Source organism: Anopheles funestus, assembly GCF_943734845.2.
Source record: "Anopheles funestus chromosome X unlocalized genomic scaffold, idAnoFuneDA-416_04 X_unloc_132, whole genome shotgun sequence".
NCBI lineage: Eukaryota > Metazoa > Arthropoda > Insecta > Diptera > Culicidae > Anopheles > Anopheles funestus.
This window is the reverse complement of record NW_026045075.1, coordinates 22,501-37,500: the sequence shown is the minus strand read 5'-3', so window position 1 is coordinate 37,500 and position 15,000 is coordinate 22,501.

Here is a 15,000-nt window from a genome sequence, read left to right as displayed (position 1 = left end):
ATGGCCATCGATTTAAGGTGATTTTCCAATAAGAAAATGCTTCCTATTTTGAATTTTTTCGAATATTTCCTAAACTAAGCGTCGGAGCACATGGCCGTGGAGGAACTTTTGGTAGCTTTTGGCAAGGGCTATCGGATGAAATAATGCGAAAGGCCATCGGAGCGATATTGGATAAATGCGGGCCCATAAACGTACCTAAGAAGTGAAAATTGGTACCTTGCACGCAGGATGCAAGAAATGCTTGAGTGTTAACCATCATCGGTACCAAGTACCTAGGTTATATCGAGTGCGTAGATGGAAGTCGGTACCAAAGGGAAACCTTCCTAGGCTAGGTGCACGCAAGTGAGTATGGATCGATCAGTAGAAAGATGGGAAGCCATAGGAAACCTTCCTAGGCTAGGTGCACGCAAGTGAGTATGGATCGATCAGTAGAAAGTGGGAAGCCCAAGGAAACCTTCCTAGGCTAGGTGCACGCAAGTGAGTATGGATCGATCAGTAGAAAGATGGGAAGCCATAGGAAACCTTCCTAGGCTAGGTGCACGCAAGTGAGTATGGATCGATCAGTAGAAAGATGGGAAGCCATAGGAAACCTTCCTAGGCTAGGTGCACGCAAGTGAGTATGGATCGATCAGTAGAAAGATGGGAAGCCATAGGAAACCTTCCTAGGCTAGGTGCACGCAAGTGAGTATGGATCGATCAGTAGAAAGTGGGAAGCCCATTACCAAATGCCCTAGTGAAGACCGTAAACGAATATCATGAACCGATAAGGAGCACCAAATGCCCTAGTGAAGACCGTAAACGAATATCATGAACCGATAAGGAGCACCAAATGCCCTAGTGAAGACCGTAAACGAATATCATGAACCGATAAGAAGCACCAAATGCCCTAGTGAAGACCGTAAACGAATATCATGAACCGAGAAGTAGCAACGAATGCCTGAAAAAGTACCAAGTCCTCGGTATAGAGTAACGAGAGTTAACCGCCGTGATGTATGCAATGTGGGCAGCCATTGCATGGGTTCTGGACTTGGTTCGCGAATAACTTTTTTGCTAGACATCGGACAAAGTTGACGTGGAAGAACGAAATGTAGCATTTGATGCCACCTATCCAAAACTTTTTCAAGATTGAAGATCCGATCGATACAGCCTGAGTTATAGGCAAAAGTTGGTGCAAAAACGAGCATTTTTAATGGTGAAAAATCGGTACTCCTCGAATAGCTCCTGTTGGAAGCATCGGACCACATGGTCGTGGAGGAACATATTGTAGCGCGCGGTGTCAAGTATCGACACCCAAAACCGCATGTCCGATGGACGGAAAATGACCAAGTTATAGTGAAAACTTGGTTGCACCAAATTCCCGAAGAAGTGCAACGAGAAGGTGAATGCGATGGTTGTTCGTCGAATAGCTCCGGCCACAGACATGGTAGCGATTAGTGGTGCATGGAAGAAATCTAGCCACAAGTGCCATCTACCCATGGCCAGAAGAAAGTGTGGCCATATCTTGGATACCGGCGGAGCTATGGGGCAAATATGGGCCAAAAATGGTGCAAGTTGGACCAAAAATCCGAAAAAGTACCTAGGTAAATGCGATGGTTGTTCGTCGAATAGCTCCGGCCACAGACATGGTAGCGATTAGTGGTGCATGGAAGAAATCTAGCCACAAGTGCCATCTAGCCATGGCCAGAAGAAAGTGTGGCCATATCTTGGATACCGGCGGAGCTATGGGGCAAATATGGGCCAAAAATGGTGCAAGTTGGACCAAAAATCCGAAAAAGTACCTAGGTAAATGCGATGGTTGTTCGTCGAATAGCTCCGGCCAGAGACATGGTAGCGATTAGTGGTGCATGGAAGAAATCTAGCCACAAGTGCCATCTACCCATGGCCAGAACAAAGTGTGGCCATATCTTGGATACCGGCGGAGCTATGGGGCAAATACGGGCCAACAATGGTGCCAGGTGGACCAAAAATCCGACCAAGTGCGCGAGGCGCTTTCGTGAATAGCTCCGGCCACAGACATGGTAGCGATTAGTGGTGCATGGAAGAAATCTAGCCACAAGTGCCATCTAGCCATGGCCAGAAGAAAGTGTGGCCATATCTTGGATACCGGCGGAGCTATGGGGCAAATATGGGCCAAAAATGGTGCAAGTTGGACCAAAAATCCGAAAAAGTACCTAGGTAAATGCGATGGTTGTTCGTCGAATAGCTCCGGCCACAGACATGGTAGCGATTAGTGGTGCATGGAAGAAATCTAGCCACAAGTGCCATCTACCCATGGCCAGAAGAAAGTGTGGCGCTATCTTGGATACCGGCGGAGCTATGGGGCAAATATGGGCCAAAAATGGTGAAGTTGGACCAAAAATCCGACCAAGTGCGCGAGGCGCTTTCGTGAATAGCTCCGGCCACAGACATGGTAGCGATTAGTGGTGCATGGAAGAAATCTAGCCACAAGTGCCATCTAGCCATGGCCAGAAGAAAGTGTGGCCATATCTTGGATACCGGCGGAGCTATGGGGCAAATATGGGCCAAAAATGGTGCAAGTTGGACCAAAAATCCGAAAAAGTACCTAGGTAAATGCGATGGTTGTTCGTCGAATAGCTCCGGCCACAGACATGGTAGCGATTAGTGGTGCATGGAAGAAATCTAGCCACAAGTGCCATCTACCCATGGTCAGAAGAAAGTGTGGCGCTATCTTGGATACCGGCGGAGCTATGGGGCAAATATGGGCCAAAAATGGTGAAGTTGGACCAAAAATCCGACCAAGTGCGCGAGGCGCTTTCGTGAATAGCTCCGGCCACAGACATGGTAGCGATTAGTGGTGCATGGAAGAAATCTAGCCACAAGTGCCATCTACCCATGGCCAGAAGAAAGTGTGGCCATATCTTGGATACCGGCGGAGCTATGGGGCAAATATGGGCCAAAAATGGGTAAAATTGTACGGTCCAAAGCCAAGGGTAAATTTTTTTATTCCTCTAATAACTTCTAGCACAGACATTGAATCGGTTGGTGATGTATGGATGAAATGTAGCAAACAGTTGGAACTACCCATAAAATCTTAAAGATTGACGATCCAATGTATAGAACCGGAGTAATGTGCGATACTTGGTGAAAAATCGAGTGAAAAATTAGCTATAAACTGTTTTTGGCCCATAACTCGAATACTAGACATCGGAAGGGGGGGTCGTAGAACGATTTTTTGTTGCCCTATCGATTCCCTATCGAACGAGCAAAAGTTGTTTTTTTGACCAAAAAGGACCCCTACTCTAGTAAAATTGGCCTGATTTTACTAGTCCCCGGTACCCGTACAGGCAAAATGAGCAAAATGCTCAAGTATGAATGGTTTTTGGCTAATAACTCGAATACTAGACGTCGCAGGGGGGTGTCGTGGAACAATTTTTGGTAGCCCTTGAAATTATCTATCGAATGACATATACTTGATTTTTGGCCAAAAAGTTCCCTAGACTAGTAAAAATCGCATCATTTTACTAGAGTCGGGTACCCTGGACGAAAAACCGCTATAGTTGCGGTTTTTGGCTAATAACTCTAATACTAGACGTCGGAGGGGGGTGTCGTGGAACAATTTTTGGTAGCCCTTGAAATTATCTATCGAATGACATATACTTGATTTTTGGCCAAAAAGTTCCCTAGACTAGTAAAAATCGCATCATTTTACTAGAGTCGGGTACCCTGGACGAAAAACCGCTTAAGTTGCGGTTTTTGGCTAATAACTCGAATACTAGACGTCGCAGGGGGGTGTCGTGGAACAATTTTTGGTAGCCCTTGAAATTATCTATCGAATGACATATACTTGATTTTTGGCCAAAAAGTTCCCTAGACTAGTAAAAATCGCATCATTTTACTAGAGTCGGGTACCCTGGACGAAAAACCGCTTAAGTTGCGGTTTTTGGCTAATAACTCGAATACTAGACGTCGCAGGGGGGTGTCGTGGAACAATTTTTGGTAGCCCTTGAAATTATCTATCGAATGACATATACTTGATTTTTGGCCAAAAAGTTCCCTAGACTAGTAAAAATCGCATCATTTTACTAGAGTCGGGTACCCTGGACGAAAAACCGCTTAAGTTGCGGTTTTTGGCTAATAACTCGAATACTAGACGTCGCAGGGGGGTGTCGTGGAACAATTTTTGGTAGCCCTTGAAATTATCTATCGAATGACATATACTTGATTTTTTGACCAAAAAGTTCCTAGACTAGTAAAAATCGCATCATTTTACTAGAGTCGAGTACCCTGTACGAAAAACCGCTATAGTTGCGGTTTTTGGCCAATAACTCGAATACTAGACGTCGGAGGGGGGTGCCGTAGAACAATTTTTTGTAGCCCTTGAAATTACCTTTCGAATGATATATAGTGGTTTTTTGGTCAAACAGTGACCCCGAGACTAGTAACCCTCCATACACAAAACCGCCTAAAAAGTTTTGGTTTTGCAAAATTTTGAAAAGTGCGTCAAAAAAATTTTTTCAAAAAGTACCAAATCGTGATCAGAACTCACTATAGACCATAAAAAGTGAAATCCGATGGTCATTTGCAACACTTGGTCAATCGAGAAAAATTTCACTTTTTTACTAGAGTCGGGTACCCTGAACGAAAAATCGCTCAAGTGATGGTTTTTGGCCAATAACTCGAATACTAGACGTCGGAGGGGGGTGCCGTAGAACAATTTTTTGTAGCCCTTGAAATTACCTTTCGAATGATATATAGTGGTTTTTTGGTCAAACAGTGACCCCGAGACTAGTAACCCTCCATACACAAAACCGCCTACAAAAACTTTGTTTTGAAAAATTTTGAAAAGTTCAAAAAAATTTTTTTTTCAAAAACTACTAAAACGTGATAAGAACTTACTATAGACCATGAAAAGTGATATCCGATGATAATTTGCAAAAGTTGGTAACTAGTAAAAAATTTCACTTTTTTACTAGAGTCGGTGCAACGAGAAAAAAAAAAGTCCGTGATGGAGAAAAATGGCACGTTTTCCACGCCTGTACGCTTTCGTTTACTATATAGGGGGTAGGTGAGCCAGAAGCATGAATTTGACTGAGTACGTATCTTTATGAATTGGGCCCTTCTAAATCGATTGAGACTACCCCCAGGACGATCGGACGACTGCTTCTGGCTCAAAATGTGGTTTTTAGATTTTGATCGTCAATTATGAGAGAAAAAATCGATTAGAAGTAAAGATACGAAATGCTTGGTCTAAGTTGGGAAACGACTTCGGATATTTGTTGGACGTTGTCGTAGAAGGTCCGAGGACCAAGGAAAAGTGATTTCCAAGTGGATTTATGCACTATTAGTCGATGGTAAGATGTGAAATTAGTAGAACTTACCATACAGTTTGCGAAGTTGAAGCAATCGGTTGGTGAATATGGTACTGTCTGTCCAATTTGGTGGTTCGGAATGAGTGAAACGATGTTGATGATGGATAGACGTTCCGATTGCCCCCGATCGGGGAACATATAGTGGTCTTTAAGGTCCAAGTACCTATGTTTTGGTAAGCAGAACTGAGAGTTAAAGGATGAAAGTCGGCCATTCCTAATATCATCCTATCGGTGGTTCGCGAGTTGTTTGAGGACCGGAGCAGCTCGCGATGAAACGGTCCTAGGGTATTGGTTATCCATCCAAGGAAGAGTAAATGCGATCCTAGATGTGTGTCGTTGGCCGTTCTACCGGTATCGCCTATCGATGAGATATCGACGGGCATGCCTTACTCGAAAGTTGAATTCTAGGATCGATGGTCAAACAGACCTATGAGCGATAAACCAAACTGAACACGTATTGATGTCGGCTTTTCCTATCATTTGATGCCGCAGGTTGTTTAGGGACCGGAGCAACTTGCGGCCGAGACGGTCCCCGGGGGTTTCTTTCTCCAAGGAGTGGAAACTATTAAGCAAGAGTTGTAGCAAGATACGATCCTCTGATGTGTCGTTGGCCGTTCATGCGGTATCGCCTGTCGATGAGATATCGATGGGCATGCCTTACTCTACCGACCTTCTAATTGAGAGTATTAATCAGGGATCGATGGTCAAACAGACCTATGAGCGATAAACCAAACTGAACACGTATTGATGTCGGCATTTCCTATCATTTGTCGCAGGTTGTTTAGGGACCGGAGCAGCTTGCGACCGAGACGGTCCCCGGGGGTTTCTTTCTCCAAGGAGAAGAAACGATTAAGCAAAAGTTGTAGCAAGATACGATCCTCTGATGTGTCGTTGGCCGTTCAAGCGGTATCGCCTGTCGATGAGATATCGATGGGCATGCCTTACTCTCCCGACTGGATTACTGAGAGTTTAATCAGGGATCGATGGTCAAACAGACCAATGAGCGATAAACCAAACTGAACACATATTGATGTCGGCATTTCCTATCATTTGTCGCAGGTTGTTTAGGGACCGGAGCAGCTTGCGACCGAGACGGTCCCCGGGGGTTTCTTTCTCTAAGGAGTGGAAACGATTAAGCAAAAGTCGTAGCAATAATCGATCACCTGATGTGTCGTTGGCCGTTCTTGCGGTATCGCCTGTCGATGAGATATCGATGGGCATGCCTTACTCTCCTGACTGTTTAATTGAGAGTTATAATCAGGGATCGATGGTCAAAAAGACCTATGAGCGATAAACCAAACTGAACACGTATTGATGTCGGCATTTCCTATCATTTGTCGCAGGTTGTTTGGGGACCGGAGCAGCTTGCGACCGAGACGGTCCCTTCCCGAAAGATGGTGAACCGAGTCGTCTGGCGTAAAAACCGGACGACTCGAAAGGGCTTGACCCTTTCAAGTGAGCGATAATCACATTCTACGCTCAGTTCGACAGCTACAAGGCAATCACTCGCTATGTTCAGAGCTAATACATGCAACATGCCGGCATTGTTTCCACCGACGCATGGATTCAAGACTGGTGCACTTATTAGTTAAACCGTTCGCCTCCGGGTGTTTCGAGTTCAAGTCTGGATGAGGATTGATCTTGCTGGTAATAGCTTGAGCCCCTGAATAAGGGGTCGAAGCGTACATCTTGAGACCATGTACAACATATTACCAAATCGGCACCATGGGTTCGGGTGCAAGTGATGTAACCGTGAAAGATGTTGAGCAGCCCAACATCGGTTTACACACGCATAATAGGAAGGCAGCGCTGTCGACTGGTCAGTCGTGTAAGAAGTGTGCATTATCGATCACAAATATATTGGTGATCTGTAGGTTGCGCATACACCATGCCCGGTGTAAAGTGCCGTGGTCCCCCCCGGGGGGCTGCATCAAACCGTTCGCCACGCGAACTACCCAATGGAACGAACTCGATGCATTTAATAAGAAGAAGAGATGATAATGAAACACGGTCGATTTAAGAGTTGAAAACGTTGAAATGCCTATAAGCAAGTCTTAAGTTGGTGGTGACCGTTACGCCCCAACAAATTGGTGCCTTACCCTACACCAAAGAGCCATTCAACATGGTTCAAGTGAGCGATAATCACGCTCTACGCTCAGTATGACAGCTGCAAGGCAATCACTCGCTAAGTTCAGAGCTAATACATGCAACACGCCGGCATTGTTTCCACCGACGCATGGATTCAAGACTGGTGCACTTATTAGTTAAACCGTTCGCCTCCGGGTGTTTCGAGTTCAAGTCTGGATGAGGATTGTTCTTGCTGGTAATAGCTTGAGCCCCTGAATAAGGGGCCGAAGCGTACATCTTGAGTAAATGTACAACATATTACCAAATCGGCACCGTGGGTTCTGGTGCAAGTGATGTAACCGTGAAAGATGTTGAGCAGCCCAACATCGGTTTACACACGCATAATAGGAAGGCAGCGCTGTCGACTGGTCAGTCGTGTAAGAAGTGTGCATTATCGATCTCCAATATATGAGCTCAGTATGACAGCCCAATTGGTAATCCTCGGGACCTCCAGAAAGGAAGCTGGATGAGGATTACCAAATCGAAAGTTGATAAGTGTAGTGGTACCACTTAGTCAACTTGTATCCCGAAAGATGGTGAACCGAGTCGTCTGGCGTAAAAACCGGACGACTCGAAAGGGCTTGACCCTTTCAAGTGAGCGATAATCACATTCTACGCTCAGTTCGACAGCTACAAGGCAATCACTCGCTAAGTTCAGAGCTAATACATGCAACACGCCGGCATTGTTTCCACCGACGCATGGATTCAAGACTGGTGCACTTATTAGTTAAACCGTTCGCCTCCGGGTGTTTCGAGTTCAAGTCTGGATGAGGATTGATCTTGCTGGTAATAGCTTGAGCCCCTGAATAAGGGGTCGAAGCGTACATCTTGAGACCATGTACAACATATTACCAAATCGGCACCATGGGTTCGGGTGCAAGTGATGTAACCGTGAAAGATGTTGAGCAGCCCAACATCGGTTTACACACGCATAATAGGAAGGCAGCGCTGTCGACTGGTCAGTCGTGTAAGAAGTGTGCATTATCGATCACAAATATATTGGTGATCTGTAGGTTGCGCATACACCATGCCCGGTGTAAAGTGCCGTGGTCCCCCCCGGGGGGCTGCATCAAACCGTTCGCCACGCGAACTACCCAATGGAACGAACTCGATGCATTTAATAAGAAGAAGAGATGATAATGAAACACGGTCGATTTAAGAGTTGAAAACGTTGAAATGCCTATAAGCAAGTCTTAAGTTGGTGGTGACCGTTACGCCCCAACAAATTGGTGCCTTACCCTACACCAAAGAGCCATTCAACATGGTTCAAGTGAGCGATAATCACATTCTACGCTCAGTTCGACAGCTGCAAGGCAATCACTCGCTAAGTTCAGAGCTAATACATGCAACATGCCGGCATTGTTTCCACCGACGCATGGATTCAAGACTGGTGCACTTATTAGTTAAACCGTTCGCCTCCGGGTGTTTCGAGTTCAAGTCTGGATGAGGATTGTTCTTGCTGGTAATAGCTTGAGCCCCTGAATAAGGGGCCGAAGCGTACATCTTGAGTAAATGTACAACATATTACCAAATCGGCACCGTGGGTTCTGGTGCAAGTGATGTAACCGTGAAAGATGTTGAGCAGCCCAACATCGGTTTACACACGCATAATAGGAAGGCAGCGCTGTCGACTGGTCAGTCGTGTAAGAAGTGTGCATTATCGATCTCCAATATATGAGCTCAGTATGACAGCCCAATTGGTAATCCTCGGGACCTCCAGAAAGGAAGCTGGATGAGGATTACCAAATCGAAAGTTGATAAGTGTAGTGGTACCACTTAGTCAACTTGTATCCCGAAAGATGGTGAACCGAGTCGTCTGGCGTAAAAACCGGACGACTCGAAAGGGCTTGACCCTTTCAAGTGAGCGATAATCACATTCTACGCTCAGTTCGACAGCTACAAGGCAATCACTCGCTATGTTCAGAGCTAATACATGCAACATGCCGGCATTGTTTCCACCGACGCATGGATTCAAGACTGGTGCACTTATTAGTTAAACCGTTCGCCTCCGGGTGTTTCGAGTTCAAGTCTGGATGAGGATTGATCTTGCTGGTAATAGCTTGAGCCCCTGAATAAGGGGTCGAAGCGTACATCTTGAGACCATGTACAACATATTACCAAATCGGCACCATGGGTTCGGGTGCAAGTGATGTAACCGTGAAAGATGTTGAGCAGCCCAACATCGGTTTACACACGCATAATAGGAAGGCAGCGCTGTCGACTGGTCAGTCGTGTAAGAAGTGTGCATTATCGATCACAAATATATTGGTGATCTGTAGGTTGCGCATACACCATGCCCGGTGTAAAGTGCCGTGGTCCCCCCCGGGGGGCTGCATCAAACCGTTCGCCACGCGAACTACCCAATGGAACGAACTCTATGCATTTAATAAGAAGAAGAGATGATAATGAAACACGGTCGATTTAAGAGTTGAAAACGTTGAAATACCTATAAGCAAGTCTTAAGTTGGTGGTGACCGTTACGCCCCAACAAATTGGTGCCTTACCCTACACCAAAGAGCCATTCAACATGGTTCAAGTGAGCGATAATCACGCTCTACGCTCAGTATGACAGCTGCAAGGCAATCACTCGCTAAGTTCAGAGCTAATACATGCAACACGCCGGCATTGTTTCCACCGACGCATGGATTCAAGACTGGTGCACTTATTAGTTAAACCGTTCGCCTGCGGGTGTTTCGAGTTCAAGTCTGGATGAGGATTGTTCTTGCTGGTAATAGCTTGAGCCCCTGAATAAGGGGCCGAAGCGTACATCTTGAGAGTAAATGTACAACATATTACCAAATCGGCACCGTGGGTTCTGGTGCAAGTGATGTAACCATGAAAGATGTTGAGCAGCCCAACATCGGTTTACACACGCATAAGGGGTTTATTGTTATCTGTAGGTTGCGCATACACCATACCCGGTGTAAAGTGCCGTGGTCCCCCAGGGGGCTGCATCAAAACGTTCGCCATGCGAACTACCCAATGGAACGAACTCGATGTATTGAAAGAGATGAACAATTAATAGCGAGAATAGGGGCCCGGAAGCAATTCCGCGGCCCTACGGTCGATTCAAGAGTTGAAACGTTGTACAATCGTGGATAGCACCTAGTGCTAATATGGTGAGAGATAATGTGTGAGGAAATTTAGTTTCCTAAAGTTTAGTTAGTGGTTTCCGTTGTGCCCTAACAAACTTAAAGTTGGTGGTGACCGTTACACCCCAACAAATTGGTGCCTTACCCAACACCAAAGAGCCATTCCATATGGTTCTAGAGAGAGAGAGTTGTGTGGAAATTTATTTCCCACTAAGCGAGTGTGTGTCTGTAGTGGAACGAATTCTGGTTGATCCTACCAGTAATATACGCTTGTCTCAAAGGTTAAGCCATGCATGTCTAAGTACAAACATAAATGAATGTGAAACCGCATAAGGCTCAGTATAACAGCTATAATTCACAAGATCATCCTACCACTAGTTACTTGGATAACTGTGGAAAATCCAGAGCTAATACATGCAACATGCCGGGACTGTTGCCCTCGCGGGTAGCTGAACTGGTGCACTTATTAGTTAAACCAATCGCCTCCGGGCGGCTTGAGTTGAAGTCTGGATAAGGACGCAGATCGTATGGTCGCTTGTCGACTGACGACAGATCTTTCAAATGTCTGCCCTATCAACTATTGATGGTAGTGTAGAGGACTACCATGGTTGCGACGGGTAACGGGGAATCAGGGTTCGATTCCGGAGAGGGAGCCTGAGAAATGGCTACCACATCCAAGGAAGGCAGCAGGCGCGTAAATTACCCAATCCCAGTACGGGGAGGTAGTGACGAGAAATAACAATATGGACCTCTCTAACGATGGTCCATAATTGGAATGAGTTGAGTATAAATCCTTCAACAAGGATCAAGTGGAGGGCAAGTCTGGTGCCAGCAGCCGCGGTAATTCCAGCTCCACTAGCGTATATTAAAGTTGTTGCGGTTAAAACGTTCGAAGTTGATTGCCCGTCCAGACACGTGACCGCCACGGGCGCCCGGTTACACGCCGGGGCCGTTCGTGCGCGCGCTCACGGCTGCGACTCACAATGGTGTACTTGGGCGTTACTCTGTGAACGAGTACCGTGCTACCGGTTAACTCCGGCACGGGCTCCTCATGGTGCTCAAGATACTCACATTTACCTTGAACAAATTAGAGTGCTCAAAGCAGGCTAAGACAAAGCGTCCGGCCCCCCCGTGGGGTTGGCGTTGGCCGAGAATAATCTTGCATGGAATAATGGAATATGACCTCGGTTTATACGATTTCGTTGGTTTGTCAGAAACCTAGAGGTAATGATTAACAGAAGTAGTTGGGGGCATTGGTATTACGGCGCGAGAGGTGAAATTCGTAGACCGTCGTAGGACCAACTGAAGCGAAAGCGTTTGCCATGGATGCTTTCTTTAATCAAGAACGAAAGTTAGAGGATCGAAGGCGATTAGATACCGCCCTAGTTCTAACCGTAAACGATGCCAATTAGCAATTGGGAGACGCTACCCCTATTCGGTGCTCTCAGTCGCTTCCGGGAAACCAAAATCGGGTTCCGGGGGAAGTATGGTTGCAAAGTTGAAACTTAAAGGAATTGACGGAAGGGCACCACAAGAAGTGGAGCTTGCGGCTTAATTTGACTCAACACGGGAAAATTTACCAGGTCCAAACTTATCGAGGTAAGACAGATTGATAGCTCTTTCTCAAATTTAAGGGTAGTGGTGCATGGCCGTTCTTAGTTCGTGGAATGATTTGTCTGGTTAATTCCGATAACGAACGTGACTCAAACATGCTAACTAGAACGCTGTCAGCAGTGCGCCTCCGGGCGCACCTGACGTTACAGCCGGGCGGCGCCTTCACGGGCGGTCGTCGGCTACGTTTGCCCTGCTTAGCGGGACAACTTGTGTTTAGCAAGCTGAGAATGAGCGATAACAGGTCCGTGATGCCCTTAGATGTTCTGGGCTGCACGCGTGCTACAATGTGGGTCGCAGCGTGTTCTCGCCAATAGGCGCCCCCATTCCGAGAGGAACGGGAAATCACTAAAATGCCCATCTAGTCGGGATTGGGGACTGCAACGGTCCCCATGAACCTGGAATTTCTAGTAAGCACTAGTCATTAGCTAGTGCTGATTACGTCCCTGCCCTTTGTACACACCGCCCGTCGCTACTACCGATGGATTATTTAGTGAGGTTTCTGGAGGCTTACCTTCCGCGGTTCCTTCGTGAGCTGCAGCTGGCATGGCTGAAGTTGACCGAACTTGATGATTTAGAGGAAGTAAAAGTCGTAACAAGGTTTCCGTAGGTGAACCTGCGGAAGGATCATTACTGATGATCGTCCGCGAGTGACCAACCATGAGCTGCCTTCGGTGTAGCTCGGTCGCTCGCTTGCTATGTGTCAGAATTTGTTGAAAGCCAACTCGTTCGTTGTACACTTTGATGGGTGACCATCACTGTGTCTCCGTGCCGAGCTAGATCTCCCCTAGCCGTAAGGCACTTGAACGCCCCTTCGACGACGAGTTGCATGTGTGTGGTATGTGTCAGAATCTGGTGAAGCTTTCTGCATGTGATGTGCCTTGTGTGGATCCGTGGCCATTGCATTGTGTCTGGTGCTTAGATACCCAGACACTTAGAACGCTTGCGCGGAAAGCAAACTCGATCGTTGTACACTTTGATGGGTGACCATCACTGTGTCTCCGTGCCGTGCTAGATCCCCCCTAGCCGTAAGGCACTTTGAACGCCCCTTCGACGACGAGTTACAAGAGTGTGGTATGTGTCAGAATCTGGTGAAGCTTTCTGCATGTGATGTGCCTTGTGTGGATCCGTGGCCATTGCATTGTGTCTGGTGTGTAGGTACCCAGACACTTAGAACGCTTGCGCGGAAAGCAAACTCGATCGTTGTACACTTTGATGGGCAACCATCACTGTGTCTCCGTGCCGTGCTAGATCTCCCCTAGCCGTAAGGCACTTTGAACGCCCCTTCGACGACGAGTTACAAGAGTGTGGTATGTGTCATAATCTGGTGAAGCTTTCTGCATGTGATGTGCCTTGTGTGGATCCGTGGCCATTGCATTGTGTCTGGTGTGTAGGTACCCAGACACTTAAGCAAACTCGATCGTTGTACACTGTGATGGGCGAGCATCACTGTGTCTCCGTGCCGTGTAAGAGCTCCCCTGGCCATCAGGCACTTGAAAGGTCCTTCGACGACGAGTTACAATAGTGGTGTGTTAGATACGTCAGGTGATGGTATCTACTGTTGTGCAATACGTATCCGGCCACGGCACGGAACGAACGGGAACTGTGGTGCAGACATACAAAGAGTTAAGCCTATTAGTCATTAACTCTAAGGACGGGGCCATGGGGCGGTACGCAAAGGATACGGATGAGCGAGTATGCAGGCCCAATACTCAATAGCTCGATCCGATCCAAGCACATGAGTTGACTGCGGCGCCAGGTTAACCAATGTGCTAGATTCTATTTGGCCAGTAGAATCTTGTGTCTTATGCGATTTGATACCAAGACACCAGAACGAAAGTTAGTTGAAGAGTTATTAAACTCTTATGAAGTATGGTTGTGCAATCACAACTTATGACTTTAACCTATAAAGTGGATATGGACTTGCAATTATAACATGGAATCTCTACACACCCCATGAGCTCGATCCAATCCACGCACACGAGTTGCCTGAGTAGCGACAGGTATACCGATGTGCAATACGTATCCGGCCACGGCACGGAACGAACGGGAACTGTGGTGCAGACATACAAAGAGTTAAGCCTATTAGTCATTAACTCTAAGGACGGGGCCATGGGGCGGTACGCAAAGGATACGGATGAGCGAGTATGCAGGCCCAATACTCAATAGCTCGATCCGATCCAAGCACATGAGTTGACTGCGGCGCCAGGTTAACCAATGTGCTAGATTCTATTTGGCCAGTAGAATCTTGTGTCTTATGCGATTTGATACCAAGACACCAGAACGAAAGTTAGTTGAAGAGTTATTAAACTCTTATGAAGTATGGTTGTGCAATCACAACTTATGACTTTAACCTATAAAGTGGATATGGACTTGCAATTATAACATGGAATCTCTACACACCCCATGAGCTCGATCCAATCCACGCACACGAGTTGCCTGAGTAGCGACAGGTATACCGATGTGCAATACGTATCCGGCCACGGCACGGAACGAACGGGAACTGTGGTGCAGACATACAAAGAGTTAAGCCTACTAGTCATTAACTCTAAGGACGGGGCCATGGGGCGGTACGCAAAGGATACGGATGAGCGAGTATGAAGGCCCAATACTCAATAGCTCGATCCGATCCAAGCACATGAGTTGACTGCGGCGCCAGGTTAACCAATGTGCTAGATTCTATTTGGCCAGTAGAATCTTGTGTCTTATGCGATTTGATACCAAGACACCAGAACGAAAGTTAGTTGAAGAGTTATTAAACTCTTATGAAGTATGGTTGTGCAATCACAACTTATGACTTTAACCTATAAAGTGGATATGGACTATCAATTATAACATGG